The sequence below is a fragment of the Pinus tabuliformis genome, chromosome 4_1 (genome assembly GCF_031772625.1).
Source record: "Pinus tabuliformis cultivar Carrire ecotype Pingquan chromosome 4_1, CPIR1, whole genome shotgun sequence".
NCBI classification, from domain to species: Eukaryota; Viridiplantae; Streptophyta; class Pinopsida; order Pinales; family Pinaceae; genus Pinus; species Pinus tabuliformis.
The window spans coordinates 550022602-550040269 of record NC_142303.1 but is presented as its reverse complement, the minus strand read 5'-3'; positions in this window follow the sequence as shown (position 1 = coordinate 550040269).

Genomic DNA, 17668 nt, shown 5'->3' with positions numbered 1-17668 from the left:
TCAGTGCTATGTAGGATCACATGCTGACCTGGTACATTAAGCATTCCAATGATAATCCGAATGCGGGGATCGCTGATATCCAAACTACGCTGAACATAGAATTTAGTAGGCCAAAGTAAGAGGTGCAGTTGATCATTGGGTTCAAGGAGATCATGATGCAACTAGGCAAGACTCCTTGGGAGTTGGATCAGAGACTGAAGTGTACAGTTTGAAAAGCTAATATGACTTTGACGGATGGACAACACCGCGAATGGTTTGTAGCATTGCTAACGCCGTATTTAAGGAAGGCGCTATCACAACAGAGGCTAACAACTCAAGCCAAGGCCTTGGAGATCGTGATGAGGCTGCATGAGACCCCAATGTAGGATCCTAACCTGGGATTTTAGCAAATCCACGCGCAGTTGAAAATCTTATGCCTTGAGATGCAGAGTCTGAAATAGGATAAAACAGCTCACCCAGAGGTGCACGACAAGGTAGGGTGTGTTAAATGCAAGGGTCAGGGACATGACAAGGAACATTTCTCAATGTTCGTGAATTACCTCGTGGGAGGAGGAAAAATTCCATTGAGACCAGAGGAACAAACAAGACCTAGAGTGGTGCCTACATTGTGGTGCACAATTTGTCAAATAGGAGGAAAGCATGTTATAGAACACTGCTATCTGTTGCATAAGTACACACAAAATTCACAACAGTTGTTCTGTAATTTCTGTAGATCAGTGGGACATGATGAGTGCACTTGTAGAAGTTATGAGCTAATGATGGATAAGACTCCCACCTACAGAGTTCAGGCCAAAACATGGCTCCTTGACCAGAATGCAGGGATGGTGCGAACCAGATTTCAGGGGCGCGGATGAGGCCGAGGTGGAGGAGGACCTGGAAGAGGTCCTGAACAACTAATATGTTACAATTGCGGAGGGCCAAGACATTATGCCCATCATTTTACGAATCCAACGCGTTCGTCATGTCTATACTATACATTGTTTGATCACGAGACAGAGGACTGTCCCACACTGATAGCAATACTGCGTGACAAGGGAGTGCTCCAACCTCCCCCGACTCAGAACCTACAAATGATGAGGTTTGAGCCGCACGAGGAAGACCATAATGTGAACATTGTGCTTTGAAGTGGAATTATGATGAGAGATGACAAAGGCAAGCAACCTAAAGATAATACTTGGGTTCACAAGGCTCCAATGAAAGTACCAAAGTTTGATTTGGAGCGTGCTAAGGAAACCTTCATGGAATCTAGAAAGAGCTTCGCTGATGCCTCCATTACAGGAAGCAAAGATAGAGCAAAGCTAGAAATGGACCCCTCAATAATCATGACGTTCTTGGAAACATGCATGAAGCTGTTGGGTAACAGCAAGGCTGTAAAGGGACTGCAGGAACTCATAAATAGATGCACTGGGATTGCGCCAGGAGAACCGCGCGTAGTCAGGAAGGTTGGAAAGCATGCAATGAGGACGGGAAGAGAAATGAGGTTGACCACGCATATTGGGGAATATGAGATGGACCAAGTGATTCTGGAGCTAGGGTCGGATGCGAACGTTCTGCCAAAGCAGACATGGGAGCACATGGGAAGGCCTATACTACAATGGTCTCGTATCCAACTGCGAATGGTGAACCAGCAAAAGATCCTACCTATGGGAAGATTGCAGGGAATCACTGTAGATATCAAAGGAACAAGCGCGCTGGCAGATTTTGAAGTAATAGAGATTGTTGATGACAGCAATCCCTACCCTGCGCTATTAGGGATAGATTGGGCCACTGACATGAATGGGGTGATAAATCTGAAAAAGTGCAAGATGATTTTTGAGAAAAAGTCTCTGTGCGTAGTTGTATCTTTGAACCCTGCAGAAGGATCATGCTACATAGAGCTAGTGCGGACTATGAAAGCGACGACGACTTAGATTGCATCTACAAGATCACCATGAGAGAGAAATACTGGGTAAATCCCATCATGGATGGATGAATCTCATGGGAGCGCGAAAGCTCTTGTACATCAGATTCTAATGAGGAGATAGAGTGATGGCAGAACCGGTTACACGAGGTAACCACGCTGAATTGTAACATGATGACGAGATCATTGTGCTGTATATCAATAGAAGTAAGGGATTTGCCTACATATGATGGGTTAAGTGAGGTAGATGCCTTCTTGAATAGATTTGAAAGGGAGGTGCTAGAACAACAACACTTCGAGGCTTTGAAATGGGCACTGCACAGCACGCCCGCGAGGTGGTGGGGAATGCACCAAGGAAGCTTTGAGGACTAGCATGAATGCAAAAGAATAATGTGCATATGGTTTGGGAAGCCTCAGATGCGATTAACAGACAAGATTCCTGGACAGAACAATTCGTGTGCACACCTGTCCAGATGGATCCAGGCCTATCTTAAAAATCCTGCGCGGATGCACATAGACTTCGCGTTAGGAGACACGGTCAATAAGCATGTGCAGGTGAGGCAATTGTGCGAATGACCTCTCAGGTTGGAAAAACGAAGTATGGGAAGAATGAGCGTGTAGAAGGTTATCCATGCAAAAGCCTTTAATGAAGTATGCGAAGTACTGAACAAGGTATATGATGCACAGTGGACTGATTGGGACCTACGCATATGAGTGTTTATGAGGGCTTATAGGACAACATGCAAGAAACTGATGGAGCAGACACCTCCAAGGCTGAAGTATGTAGCAAACATTGTAATCCTACGATATGCCTAGTCCGTGCGGAGCAGCGCCGGTAGAGATGACGGCTCGCGAAGCTTTGGAAGGAGGGATAATGCAATTGAACAAAGAAGAATGCTTGGTAATTGAAAAATAAATATGAAAGGATGATCTTAGGCTCCAAGAAATTATGAAAGAAAGGGTGTGATTAAGAGAGAAAAGCGCTCTGGTGGAAGCGGAAGTCAAGAAGCTTGAGGATAAAATAAAGAAATATTTTCTTGATAAGAAAACTAGGGTGATAAAACAGGGTGCACACGATCACGTTGACAAATATGGGGACTACTATTGAGAGTTAACCAACCTGATGCCTTGGATTAGATCGCATATTCTGAAAGGGATCACCCATGATAGCGCGATGCCAATGGCAAAGTGCACAACGCAGTTAGTAACAATCGAAGGTGGATGTTTTCTAGGAAAAAAGATGGATGACTGGTTGACTCCCTATATATGTGGCACAACCACCTGACTAACAGTGGAAAGTACAATATTAGCACTCCAGGCAGTTGAAAGGAGGTGCTGGACTATAAACTACTCTGCCCGGGAGCTATGCGATGTTTGAGCTACACGCTGGAGCAAAGTGTCACAAGGTCCGTGTCTGCGCAAGGGGGGCTACGCTTTCGCGCGAGTTGGCTGGAAAGTGACTGTTGGAGTCACTATTCATGATGTGATGCTTGATTTGATACCAAATGGAGTGGGCGGCAGGCATTTAAGACGTGCTTTATGGGCAAGATTTGGAAAAATCTGCAGCCAAGGGAGAATTAATGAACCGGATTTGCGGGGAATGGTCGAATTCAAATTCAAAAGGTGCTATAAGATACAAAGGGTTTCTCCCGCAAACAACACTTGGTCATTTGCGAATTGAGCTGTTGTGTGCCTTGAGTATCTTGAACCGAGATTTGTTTGCCCTGTGCAGAGCGTTGATTAAACACCTAATTGAGCGATTGAGAGATTTCTGGATGAGCAAGATGGCAACATCTGAGGAAGTTAAGGAAATTGCAGAGATGACCGCCGAAGAGTTGTGCAGGCTCTAACTATGGAAGATGCCCCTAAAGGCATCCGGATTATTGTGGAAATCCCTAAATCACCGCATATGTCGAGGCCGAAGAAAGATAAACAATCAATGATTCCTGTGCATGTGTCCCCGTGAAACCCACTACGCACCAAATTAATGATGGAGGATGGTACAGGTACTAAAAGAAGCCTACCATAGATGGTATAGGTACTGGAAGAAGGTTGCCAAATTGTCCCTAAGTTGGCCATCCCAGTAGATGCATTGGTAGAGGCGCACATCCACAAATTACCAGCAGGGGTGCGCGAGGCACGAGAAGAAATGGCCAAGGTTCAGCTGGAGCTGAACCTTCAAATAACAGAGCTATGGTTGAAGGTGCAGCCATCCACCTCTCCAAGATTCAGATAGTAGCACACCAATGCTATTACATCGAGGATGGAAGAGATCAGTAGTGCAGTAAGGGACTGCACCAAAATGTTGGAAGAGTCATTCGAGGTCCTCACCAATCTGCATGAGGACCCCAACATCCACCGCTTAGAGACAGAGGTGTGTGAGTTCCAACAACAGTATGATAGCATCAAAGGGACTACACAAATGGTGGCCCTCACTCAGAAACTTGCACGGATGCAGCAGGCCAAAGCGCTGAAAGAGCAAGTGGAAATAGCATGACACCGAGAAGCAGTTTTGGAGGTACGCGTTTAGCCCTGGATTGACGAAGCCTTCGTCATTACAATAAAAATTGAAGGACATCTTGCGTAAATGCAGGGGATGCAGGAATAGATGCAGCGAAGTAGTTCTGACACCGCGGTCTCGGAAGAATGTGTACAACAAATTTAGCATGCAACTGCTCAGTGCGTTGCTGACCTTGCAGCTGTTCGATCATAATTGGAGGGTCTCCATGCAAATATATCTGCACTGACAGAGTGACTCGAGTGATGAGCCTCATAAATGGGTAATTATATGGGCTCATTTTTCCTCCTAACCTAGTCAAATCAACCATTCTCTTAGCTTATTGTATGATTTTCTTATTATATTTAGGCTTATAGGGTGAGTTGAGTTAGTTATTATGCCATGTGGTCTAACATGTATTTAATGTAGATTATTAATGGATTTCGAGGTTAAAGTCAAGGATCTAGTGGTTAAACTGCAGCAATAACTCTAAGTAGATAGAGGAGAGGACCTATAGGAGGGAATCCCCCTCATTTATTGCTCCTCATTTCGAATTCCCCTTCATTTAGCTCGGAGTACAAGCAACGGAATCATGCACTTGAAGGTAGCTGAGCAAGTGGAAGATGATTGATAGTTATCTCGAGTTTTGGGAGCCAAGCCTCCCTGACTTTAAGGAAGTTGTTGGTAGGTTCAGATGTATAAGTAGAGAGGCCTAGGGCCTCACTAGGGTTGACTTTTTTTTGCTTGTGTAAACTCTGCTCAAATTTCGAGCTTACTATTTTGTGACAGTTTTATTTAATCTTGCTATTTTTTGATAATGAAGATGGAATCCTTTTTGAGCTAGCACTAAGTTACCTCAGAGGGCTGAAGTAGCCAAGCTTTTCTTTACTTGTATTTGTATGCTTTACTTCAGCTTGTAGATTAGTTTGCTAATAGATGTATTTCTCTTATGGTTAAGAATAGGTTGTTTTTGATGATTTAGTAGCTTGCTTCCATTTGTGCTTTCTGTAGTAGGTTAAGCAGTGATCAGAGAAGATTCAAAAGTCTAGCAACAGTGCCTTGGCCTCTCTTCCTCCCTCTGGGACCATGATTTGAGGCAAAGACTCTCTTGTTGCTCCAAAAACACAGATTTTCCTCTTTCCTAGGACTTCTAGTGTTTGCAGCTCTCTAGTAGGTTGATAGTTTAGTTTTGCTTTGCTTTAGATCTTCTTTGTCATGTTCACTTCCTGACTTGAAATAGTCCTTTTACATGCTTTCCTTTCTTACAAAATTTCCTAGCATTTCCTTCTATACATCATAGTTTAAGCCATTTTAATGAAAAACTTTGTTTTTCCTAGGATGCACTCATTTCATTGGTTTCTTGATTTTCTTGGTTGACTGTCAGTTTCTATGCAGCAGGACTCTTCCAAAAGTAGGCCAACTTACTAGAAATCACACCCTCTATCTGATCCATGCCCTATAGGTCTCCCAAACCTCAACTCAATTCTGCCCTACTTTCCTTCATTTTTCATAGAACTTCTTCCTCTCTCCTTGAGCAAACCCAATCATCTTTCTCTCTCCTGGTGATCCATGCTAGACCTTAGGCACCCTAACACCTCTTTCCAATATTCATCCATATTTTTTACTCACTCTCACACCCTCAAAACAACGAAAATTGCTCTCGGCCTCCTCCTGTAGGCCTCCTATAGTTTCCATGTTTTCCTCCTGTAGTTTTCATGTGTCCTCTTGTAGTTTTTTCTGTAGGCTTTCTTTTGAAGTTCGAGTGTAGGAAAAGCCTCCAGAAGGCCACCTAAGACCTCCTAGGACCCATCCACACCATACTACATCCTCTGAAGCTCCAAAACCACCCTCTAACGCCACCTATTCACTACCACACTCACACACAATAAATTAGATGCATGTTAAATTCACATAAAAACACATAAAAATCCAAAAATAGGGTTTTTGCTTATTTAATTCTAGAAATAGCATGGTTAGATGTTGTTTCCTTCCTTGATTAGGTAATGGCATTTATTTCATGGTTTTCATAGTGTTTTTGGCAAAAGTAGAATTAGCTTGTTAATTAGGGTTTACTAGGTTTTGCTTCACATTCTAGTCTTTCCCCTTTCTGTAGTTAGAATAGCATTTGTAGAGTAATATTTATTTCCTTTCATCACACATAGAGCTTCTTCTGAAATCTAAAGAAGTTTGCTTGAGCTCCTAGTGATCTCATGCCGACTAACCAAGTGACAACCTGCGGTGAGAACTAGTACTTGTGCATATAGCACTGATGCTTCCAAGTTTGTTACGAACTATCGGGTTGATAAAAGTAAAGTTGGTAGCCCAGGAGTTGCAACATTCTTGTTACAATACTGGCTCTCACCACTTTTTGGTGCCATTGCTGGGGAAGCGACAGAGTATTCTGTGATTACTGCTTTCTTCTATTTCCTATTGCAACATTTTGCTAATTGTTTATTTCGGCAAAATTAGACTAGTCATTTCTTTTATTTCAGTTCTGCATTTCATTGCTTTCCTTTTCAATTCTGCAAATTTCCATTCAGCAAGTTCATTTCAGTTAGTTGCAATTTGGTTCTATTCAATCACAATTTCAGTTTGTGTAGGTACTTTTATTGTAGGTAAAAAGAAACAAAAAACCAACCAAAAATATTTCCTTTCATGCCTCATAGGAGTAGAAATAACTTAGGAAAATTTTTACCCAACACCCCCATTGTTTCACACAGCCAATCTTCTCTCTTCTTCAGTGGCTGCAATCAAGAAGAACCCTTAGGTGAACATCCCAACATATTTGAAGAACCTATAGTGGAAGAAGAAGAAGAAAACATTCCTTTGGAGCCAATGGCTGAAAATAGAAATCCTAGGGGAAATGGAGAGAGAATAGAGGGCACCTTCACCACTCGAGAGACCAATGGGGACACCAAAATGAGGAATATAAGTCCTTCAGCCCTACTCCACTTCCATGGTCTGACTACAGAAGATCCTGACACCTTATTTTTCGAGTTTGCTGTCATTTGTCGAACTTATGACTATGCAGAAGACGAGTAAAAGTTGAAACTGTTCCCTTCTACTCTCAAGGATATAGCACTACGCTGGTTCATGAGATTACCTAGCAATAGCATCACAACTTGGGCTCAGATGCAGTAGGCCTTTAACAACAAGTATCAAGACTATTGCAGGTCAAAAGATACTAAATAAGAAATATTCCGAATGACCATAGGAAGTGGTGAGTCCCTGGAATACTATGAAGAAAGGTTCTAGCTCAGTTACAAAAGGGCCAGGTGTACACTTGACCCTGAGTCTCTGAAGATGGTTCTGCTCAGGGGAATTCGGGAAGACCTTTTAGACACCCTCCATCTACTGGCTAGGGGAGACATCTACCAACTATCCTTTGAGGACATAAAGACTATTTTTAGAAACCATTCTAGAGCAGCCAAAAAGAAAGGTAGGGGGAGTCAACCCATAACCAATACCTCTTCTTCCAATTCATCCATTAAAGGTGAAATGGAAACATGCTGGAAGACTTGAAGAGTGAGATATTGTAGACTTTTGGCATGCAAATGGATACCTTACATATCAAAAGAAAACATGAGGAATCAGAGAGGGTTTTGACCAATTTTTTCCCTAGATGCACTAGGAGACATCCTAAGAATGAATGCCCATTGAACTCTATAAAGGTTTGTTCAGTGTGTCAGGAAGATCATTCTATAGATAAGTGCCCTTCCTTGCCTGGAATTAAAGCTGTATACCAAGGGGCTGAAGGAGTCACTGAATAGATCTAACACATAAACCAAAGGAGGTCACATGGACCTAAATCATACCAGCAGGGGATGCAAGGGACATCTCAGGAATACTACAACCCCAACAAGTCACCTCCATACCTTCTTGGGCCCACCCTACTCATCCTTCCTAGTCCACACCTCCTCCTTAGTCCTTCACATCTCAATATCATGCCCAACTAGCCACCCATTCATTTCAATCCTATGCTCAGCCGAAACCTCAGTGGAATCCATCTCATCAGGTATGGAGGCCCCAATACAACTCTCTTCCCACGCTTCTGCATCCACCACCTGCCCAACCAAAACTATTACCTTCTGCTCCACTAAGGCAACCCTAATGCTTGCCCAGCTGAATTTGAACCTGAACAATAGACAGGCTCAGCAGGTGTATAGGGGGGAACCATCATGCCCAACTTATGCTGTGGAGATTCAAGAAATTAACTTGCGATCTGGGAAAGTGATGAGCCCAAAAAATGGGTAACTATATGGGATCATTCTGCCTATTATTTTGATTTAATCCACCATTCTCATTAGTTTGTTGCATGTTTTTTAATATATTTATGCTAATAGAGTGAATTGGGTTAGTCACTTTGCCTTGTAGTCTAATGAGTGTTTATTGTAGATTTTTTGGACAATTTTGGACAAAGACAAGGAATTTATGAGCACATGGTAGCCAAAACTCAAGGGAAACAGGGAAGAGGACTTGAAGGAGGGGTGTATCCTTCATTAATGACCCCTTTCCTCGAATCCTCCATCGGCAGCTCGGAGTACAAAGGCCCACATTGATGATTCTAAGGGGCAGCGGAGCAAGTCAAGTGGGATTGCTGTTATCTTCAATTCTAGGAAATTGAGTTCCTTAATTTTAGGAGGGCTGTTGGGAGTCCCAATTTGTATAAATAAGAAGGCTTCGAGCCTCAGTAGGTTAGCCAGTTCTTAGTATATTTTCGCACTTTTGTGCAGCATTGTACTCAGCTCATTTTCGAGCTCTTTTTGAGAACAATTTATGTGATGTAACTGCTATTTTTGATAATGAAGATGAACCAAGTTCTGAGACAACACTGATAATTTTCAGAGGGCTAAAGCTCTTGGGTTAGGGCCCAACTCAAGCCACCCAACAAATCTTTTTTGTATTTATATGTTTTTGTTTCCAGTCATGAGTTAATTTCTGCTGCATATACTCATTTTACTTCATCAGATTAGGTTGCTTTAGATGGTTAGAATGGTTGTTTTTGTTTCAAGTTGCTTAGGTAAGTTTCCATAGTGACAGAAAAAGATCCAAAAAGGCCAACATAAGGTCTTGATCTCATTTCTCCCTTCTTGGAACTATGATTCGAGGTAAAGGCACTACTGCTGCCACCAAAAACACAGTTTTTGCTCTTCCATGCAACTGCTAGTGTGATACTTTGATTTGGAAAAGTTGATATTGGTTCAGATTCAATTGCTTAGATCATTTCATGTCCTTTTACCATAGTTCTCTTGCATGCTTTTCTATTCATAAGGTACTGTTCAACATTTCCTGGTTTTAGGTCAGCAATTAGGTTAAGCTCAACAAAACTCTATTTTTTAGTTCTTACTTTGGCTAGTTTTGAGAAGTAAATGTGCAGATCTCTTGCAGGACATCATAGCTCATCATTCCTCCATAAAATAGCTAGAACCAGCTCACTTCTTATAGATCCCCCAGCTCATTCACCACATTTCACCAATCTACCCTAATTTCTGCATTGTTTTTCCATAAAGCTGTTTTCTTGCCATTTGAACAAATCCAACCATCTCCTTCATCCCTAATCTTCTTTGAAAAGTTATAGACCCCTCAACACCTTCATCCAGCCTTCATTTCCCCTTTCCCATCATTTTTCCACCTTCAAACCTCCAAAAACCACTTTCGGCCTCCTCTTGTATATCCTCCTATAGAACCTCATGTATATCCTCCTACAGAACCTCCTGTAGATCCCTCGCAGCCTCCTGTAGAATTTCCTGTGAGTGATTTTTCGAAGTCTAATCACAATGGAAGTCTTTAGAAGGGTACTAAGGCTTTTTAAGACCTCTCCACACCTTCCTCACCTTCTGCAAAAGCCAACTCCATCTTCCTTTGCCACCAAACCTCTGCACAGTCACAACCAGTCAAATCACAAGCATAATAATCCCACATAAAAATACTTAGAAGTATAAAAAGATGATTTCTTCTCATTTCTCTTTAGAAGTAGCTTGAATAAATTCAATTCACCTTTTTAGTAGTCAATGTCACCCATTTCAGTAGTTTCCATCTCTTTTCTTGCAAAAGTAGGGTCAGTGGATAAACTAGGGTTTGCTAGGGTTTGCATTTCATTTCAGTTTTCATTCTCTTTCTGCAAGTAGAATAGCCCCTGTAGAGTTAGTTTCCTTTCATCACAGATAAAGCTTCTTCTAAGAACTCATAGAAGTTGGCTTAAGCTCCTAGCTAACTTGTGTTAGCTGATAAAGTGACAGCCTGCAGTGAGAGCTAGTACTTGTGCATACAACATCGTCGCTTCTAAGTTTGTTACGAACTACTGGGTTGATAAAAGTAAATAAGGAAGCCCCAAGAGTTGCAACATTATTGTTGCAATTCTGGAGCTCACCACTCTTTTGGCACCATTGCGGGGGAAGAGTCAGAGTATTTTGTGATTACAACTTTTCTTCTATTTTCTACTGCAAAATTCTGCTAAGTAGTTTATTTCAATAAGAGTATAGTAGTTTCATTTCAATTCTGCCATTTCAATTCTGTAATCTCAATTCTGCAAAATTAGATTAGACATTTCCTACTTTCATTTCAATTCTACAATTTCATTTCAGCAAGCGTAGATTAGGCATTTCCTGCTTTCATTTCAATTCTGCAATTTCATTTCAGCAAGTGTAGACTAGGCATTTCCTGCTTTCATTTCAATTCTGCAATTTCATTTCAGCAAGTGCAGATTAGTCATCTCTTGCTTTCATTTCAATTCTGAAATTTCTATTTCAGCAAGATTCATTTTAGTTAGTTGCAATTTGTTGTTGAGTCTATTTTAGTTTTGCAGGTATATGCAGAAAAAAACAAAAATTACCCAATAAGAGATTTCCTTGCATGCCTCGTAGGAACAGAGACAATTCAGGAAAATTCCTACCCAACACCCCCACCACATCACTAAGTCACCCTTCTCTCTTCTTTGGTGGCATTGATCCAGAAGAAACTATAGGTGAACCTCCAGAGATATACGAATATCCTATAACAGAAGAAGAGCAAGAAACCATTTCTCCTGAGACCATGGCTGAAAACAGAAATGTTAGAGGAAATGGGGAAAGAATAGAAGGTGTCTTTCCTATCTGAGAGACTAATGGGGACACAAAAATGAAAAACATAAGTCCTTCAGCCTTACCTCACTTCCATGGACTGACTACCGAAGATCCTGATACCTTCTTGTTTGAATTTACTATTCTTTGTCGAACCTATGACTATGCAGAGGACGAGCAGAAGCTGAAACTATTTCCTTCTACCCTCAAGGATGCATCATTGCGCTGGTTCATGGGGTTACCTGGAAACAATATCACAACTTGGGCTCAGGTGCAGCAAGCCTTTAAAAACAAATACTGAGACTAATGTAGGTCAAAGGATACCAAGGGAGAAATCTTCTGAATGACCATGGGAAGTGATGAATCTTTAGAAGACTATGAAGAAAGGTTTCAACTCAGTTATATAAAGGGCCAGGTGCACACTTGACCCCGAATCTCTAAAGTTGGTTCTACTCAGAGGACTCCCTGAAGACCTTCTAGATACCCTCAATTTGCCGGCTGGGGGAGACATCTACCAATTGCCTTATGATGACATAAAGACTGTATTTAGAAACCATTCTGGGTCAGCTAGAAAGATAGGTAGGGGAAGTCAACCTTTAGCTAGTACATCCTCATCCAGTTCATCCCTTAGAAACGAACTTGAGAATCGGCTGGAAGATTTCAAGAGCGAGATGAGGCAGACTCTTGCCATGCAAATGGATACCTTGCATATCAAAAGGAAACAAGAGGAAGCCGAGAGGGCTTTGGCCATCTTTTGTCCTAGGTGCACTAGAAAGCATCCTAGGAACGAATGTCCATTGCACTCTATAGAAGTGTGTTTAGTCTGTGAAGAAGACCATCCTACGAATCAATGCCCTTCCTTGCCTGGAATTAAAGCTGCATATCAAGGGGCCGAAGGAGCCACTGAACCACTCTATTTCATGAACCAAAGGAGGCCACATGGACCCATACCTTACCAGCAAGGAATGCAAGGGACATCCCAAACTTATTACAACCCCAATCAAGCTACTTTCATGCCTTCTTGGGGTCCCCCTGCTCATCCTTCCTGGTCCACACCCCCTCCTTGGTCGTATCCTCCTCAATATTAGGCTCTGCCAGTTTCTCATTTGTTTCACTCTTATGCTCAGCCACAGCCTTAGTGGAATGCACCTCATCCTGGGTGGAAGACCTAGTACAACTCTCCTCCTGCTCTTTTGCCTCCACCACCTGCTCAACCTCAACCATTGTCTCCTGCTCCACCAAGACAACCCCAAACACCTACTAAACTGAATTCGAACCCCTATAACAGACAGGCCCAATAGGTATATAGTGGAGAAACATCATGTCCGCCCTATGCTGTGGAGATTTAGGAGATTAACTTACGGTCTGGGAAGGTTCTCCCAGATATCCAACCCCCTCCTAAGGAGGATGAGGAAGAAAAATAGGAATGTGAACCAAAAGTCATTTCACCCTTTCTTGAGAGATTAGCTGGAACCACACAACCGACCCCAAAATAAACTGAACTTCTGGGAGAATTGAAATGGTTATGTGTAAAGATACCACTTCTCCAAGCCATAAAGGATGTGCATATATACAATAATATGATCAAGGAGAAGTGCTTCAAGCACCCAGGCAGGCGCAAGAGAGATGCTCCAACTATCAATGTCATTAGACAACTGTCTGACCTGATGTTGGGGCAGGCAATTTGTCCGAAATATCTAGACCTGGGGAGTCCTGTAGTTGATGTCCACATCAATGGCACCGTAATCCCCCCATACCTTGATTGATCTAGGGGATACCATTAATGTGATGACTAGGGACACTATACTCAAGCTCAACCTTCAGGTTTCCCTGAGAAAGACCACAATAGTACTGTTGTTAGCAGACCGCTCAGCTGTGACCCCTGAGGGGATTGTGGAAGAAGTAATGGTCTTGATTGATTCTTAGGAGTACCCTGCTGATTTCTTGGTTCTCCAGCAAATGGCACAGCTCACTGGGTATCCTCTCATCCTAGGAAGACCTTGGTTGGCTACTACAGATGCCTACATCAGTTGTCGAGCTGGGAACATGACAATCAAGAACGAGCATATTTCCAAATAGCTAGTCCTATATCCTCCTGCCCAACCTCTGTTAGAACATGATTTAACTCTCTGGTTGGAGGAGGAAGATGAGGATGAAGTCTATTCCGCACCATTGTGTACACTAGAGGCTACCATGGGGGGCCCACAAATTGAGGATTACCTTATTGAAAATTTGATTCAGAATCCACCCCCCAGTGTGTTGCCATTAGAAGAGTTGGTGGAAGAAACCCAAGCCAATCCTTTAGTTGATCTCTGTGTGGCTGATCCGACCTCTCTTCGAGTCAAGAATGTGGAATTCAGCCTAGAAAGAACCTTGAGGATCAACTCATCTCTATCCACCTCTCAGGAGAAAGAACTGTGTAGCTTATTGAAAAACCACTTGGATGCTTTTGCTTGGAGCTATAAGGAGATGAAGGGAGTCCACCCTTCAGTCTGTACTCATCACATTTACATTAAAGAAGATTGTAAGACAATCAGGTAGCTTCAAAGGAGGATGAATCCAACCCTTAAGGACATTGTCAAAGAAGAACTGCAAAAGTTGTTGGATGCAGGATTCATCTACCCCATCTCTGACAGTGAATGGGTCTCTCCTTTGGTGCTAGTGCCAAATAAAAATGGGAAGTGGAGAATCTGTGTAGATTATCGGGAGTTAAACAAGGCCACCAAGAAGGACCATTTCCCTTTACCTTTTATAGATCAAGTGTTAGATGACCTGGTAGGGAAGAAGTTCTTCTCCTTCTTAGATGGGTTTAGCGGGTACAACCAGATCCAAATCAGCCTAGAAGACCAATATAATACCACTTTCACTTGTCCTTGGGGTACTTTTACATACTGAGTCCTTCCTTTTGGGTTGTGCAATGCTTTTGCCACCTTCTAGAGAGCAGTACTAAGCATATTTGCTTAACTGGTTCATGATTTAGTGGAAATTTATATGGATGACTTTACCCCTTATGGTTTTAATTTCTAGGAAGCTTTGACTAACCTAGGAAAAGTTTTAGCCAAGTGTATCGAAATGAACCTGTCCCTCAGTCCTGAAAAATATGAATTCTTGATGACTGAAGGCATCGTGCTAAGTCACACAATTTCTCAACAAGGATTACAGGTGGATCCCAACAAGATTGCTATAATCTAAAGGGTCCCACCTCCTCAAAAGGTAAGATATGTTTGGAGTTTCCTAAGCTTAGCAGGGTATTATAGAAGATTCATAAAGGATTTTAGTAAGCTAGCCTCTCCATTGTTTGGTCTTTTGGGAAAAGATGCTGAGTTCATATGGACTGACAACTGTCAAGAGGCTCTGGATACCTTGAAAGATAAAGTAGTAACTGCCCCAATTTTGAGAGGTTCAAACTGGGCCCTACCTTTCCACATTCACACAGATGCCTTGAAAAAAGTAATACGAGTAGCCCTAAGGCAAGTTGATGAGAAGTTGCCTTATGCCATATATTTTGTAAGTAAAAATTTATCCAAGGAAGATTTAAACTACACTGTAACCGAAAAGGAGCTCCTAGTTGTAGTCCATTCCCTAAATAAGTTCAGACACTACATCACCGGCTATCAAACATTCGTACACACCGATCATGCTGCAATTAGGTATTTGATGAATAAACCAGATGTAAATGCTCATATTATTAGATGGTTACTTTTATTGTAGCAATTTGATTTGACCATTGTTGATAAGTCGGGTAAGGAAAATGTTGTTGCTGATTTTTTGTCTAGATTAGATCTGCCTGTAGGTGAAGAAGGAATGGTGGATGATCAAATGCCAGATGAACACCTATTTTCTATTTCAATGCTCTCTCTATGGTTTGCTGATATAGCAAATTACTTTGTTTCAACACAATTTCCACCACACCTGTCCTCAAAAGAGAAGAGCAAGATCGTGAGGAAAAGTGCCCTATTCACCTGGATTGGGGGCAATCTTTTTAAACTTGGCTCAGATCAGATTTTGAGGTGATGTTTCAGAGAGGAGGAAGTTTTTGACATTTTCCTAACCTGTCACGATGGGCCCTATCGGAGCCCTTTTGCAGCAAAAAAGACTTCCTTCAAAATTTTGCTAGCAGGTTACTATTGGCCCACTCTTCATCAAGATGTTAGAAGATATAACAGCCAATGTGACCGATGTCAAAGGATGGGGAAACCTACTCCAAGGGATGAGATGTCCCTGCAACCTCAAGTGACTTTCGAGCCATTTGAGAAGCGGGGCATGGACTTTTTGGGTCCCATCAACCCTCCTTCAAAACAGAAATCTTACATCATTGTGTGTACTGATTATCTGACAAAATGGGCAGAAACAAAAGCGGTCAAGGCAGTAACAGAAGAAAAAGTAGCTGAGTTTTTGAGGGAAAATATCTTTTACAAGTTTGGCTATCCAAGATAATTAGTCACAGATCAAGGGAGTCAGTTTACCCCTAATCTAATTGAAGACCTGCTCACACATCACAAGATTAAGCACAAAACTTCCACCCCTTATCATCCGCAAGAAAAGGGAAAGGTGGAAGTCACTAACAGAGCTTTGGAAGAGATTTTGACTAAGGCAGTGAGCAGAAGCAGAAAATATTGGGCAAATCGATTGGTTGAGGCCACCTGGGCCTATAACACCACATGGAAAACCACCACAAGGTTCACACTCGATGAGCTGATCTACAGGAAGAAGGCTTTGCTGTCAATAGAATTTGAATATAACACATTAAGGATGGCAGCTCAGCTGGACCTAGATTTCAGCCATGCACAAAAGGAAAGGTTACTTTAGCTAAATGAATTGGATGAGTAGAGATTTTAGGCCCTTCTCCACTCAGAGGTAGTCCAACTCCAAAGAAAAATATGGCATGATAGACACCTCAAAGAAAAACAATTCCAGGAAGGAGATTGGGCGCTGCTGTATGATTTAAGATATAAAGATTTCAAGGGAAAACAGAGGACAAGATGGCTGGGACCATACACAGTAGAAAAATGCAATGACAATGGTTCAGTCCTGATCTGGACCATTGATGAAGGAGCCATCCCCATGATCGTCAATGGGCATAGGTTGAAGATCTACAGGAAGTCCCTTTCCCAACAAGAATTCATTGAGAATCTGAGTAAAACAATGTTGGTAGTAGAGCAGATCTCTGCCTGCACTCCATGCACACCCTAAAAAAAAAAGAAAAAAAAAAGAAAAAATAGAAAGAGTAAAAGATCCATGGGTGAAAACCTCTTGGAGTCGCCTAGGGCAGGCAGTAAGGGTGAAAACCTCCTGGAGGCACCCCAGCTGTCTCATAAAAAAAAAAAAGGGAAAAAAGAAAAAATAGAAAAAAAACTAACTTCTTTTGAATGCATTGCAGACTATAGGAGGGTCACACAAGGAAAAAAGGACATGGCCAAGCTGTATACACCCTTGATAGCTCATTCCTCCATCGCCATTGTCTTTTCCCAGGCCTTGGTCTTGCTTGTTATGAAAATTTTTTATCCTATAGGAAACTCTGTGCATTCTACAAGAGGCTCCCGTAGAAACTATAGAGAGCTCAAAATCAAGTTCAGAGAAGAATCCGAGGGCCATAAATTTGTCTAGAAGGCCTGTGGAACTCCCTACCACCATTCATCCTCCTAATTCTCTATTCCATCCTTGCACACCCACATTTCCACTCGCTTTTTCTTCCCTGCACAGAAAACACAAAAATTATGTTTCTTTCATTTTTAAACAAAAAAAATGATGATGAATAAAAAAACAACATTCTTCACTTATTTCTTACTTGATGTATTCCAGTTGTTACTCCTTTCCTTTAGAACCTTCTTCAGCTGTCTCTTTAGTCCCTGCTCAAGCATCAGCCAGAAATTTTAGAGGGAAAAGAAGCTACAGGAAATCCTGTAGGATTCTTGTAACAACTGATCTCTTTAAAAAAACAAGCTCCAGAGGAAGGGTCAGTGCAGCCAAGATGTATGCAACATGCAAGGAGTGGTGCCTGATTCAAAATCACCAGCATAAGCCACCAGTTCAGAGGCCACGAGCACCAGCAGCAACAGTAATAAAAAAAAAAACAAAGTGCCAAAGTTTGAGCATGTAGAGCATGGTAGCGACTAATAGGTAAGTGGCTAAACCCATTCCTTTGTTGCATGAATATTATTTAGGAACTGCATGAACCATTGAGATGGTCACAATTAAACTAAATTGGTGGCC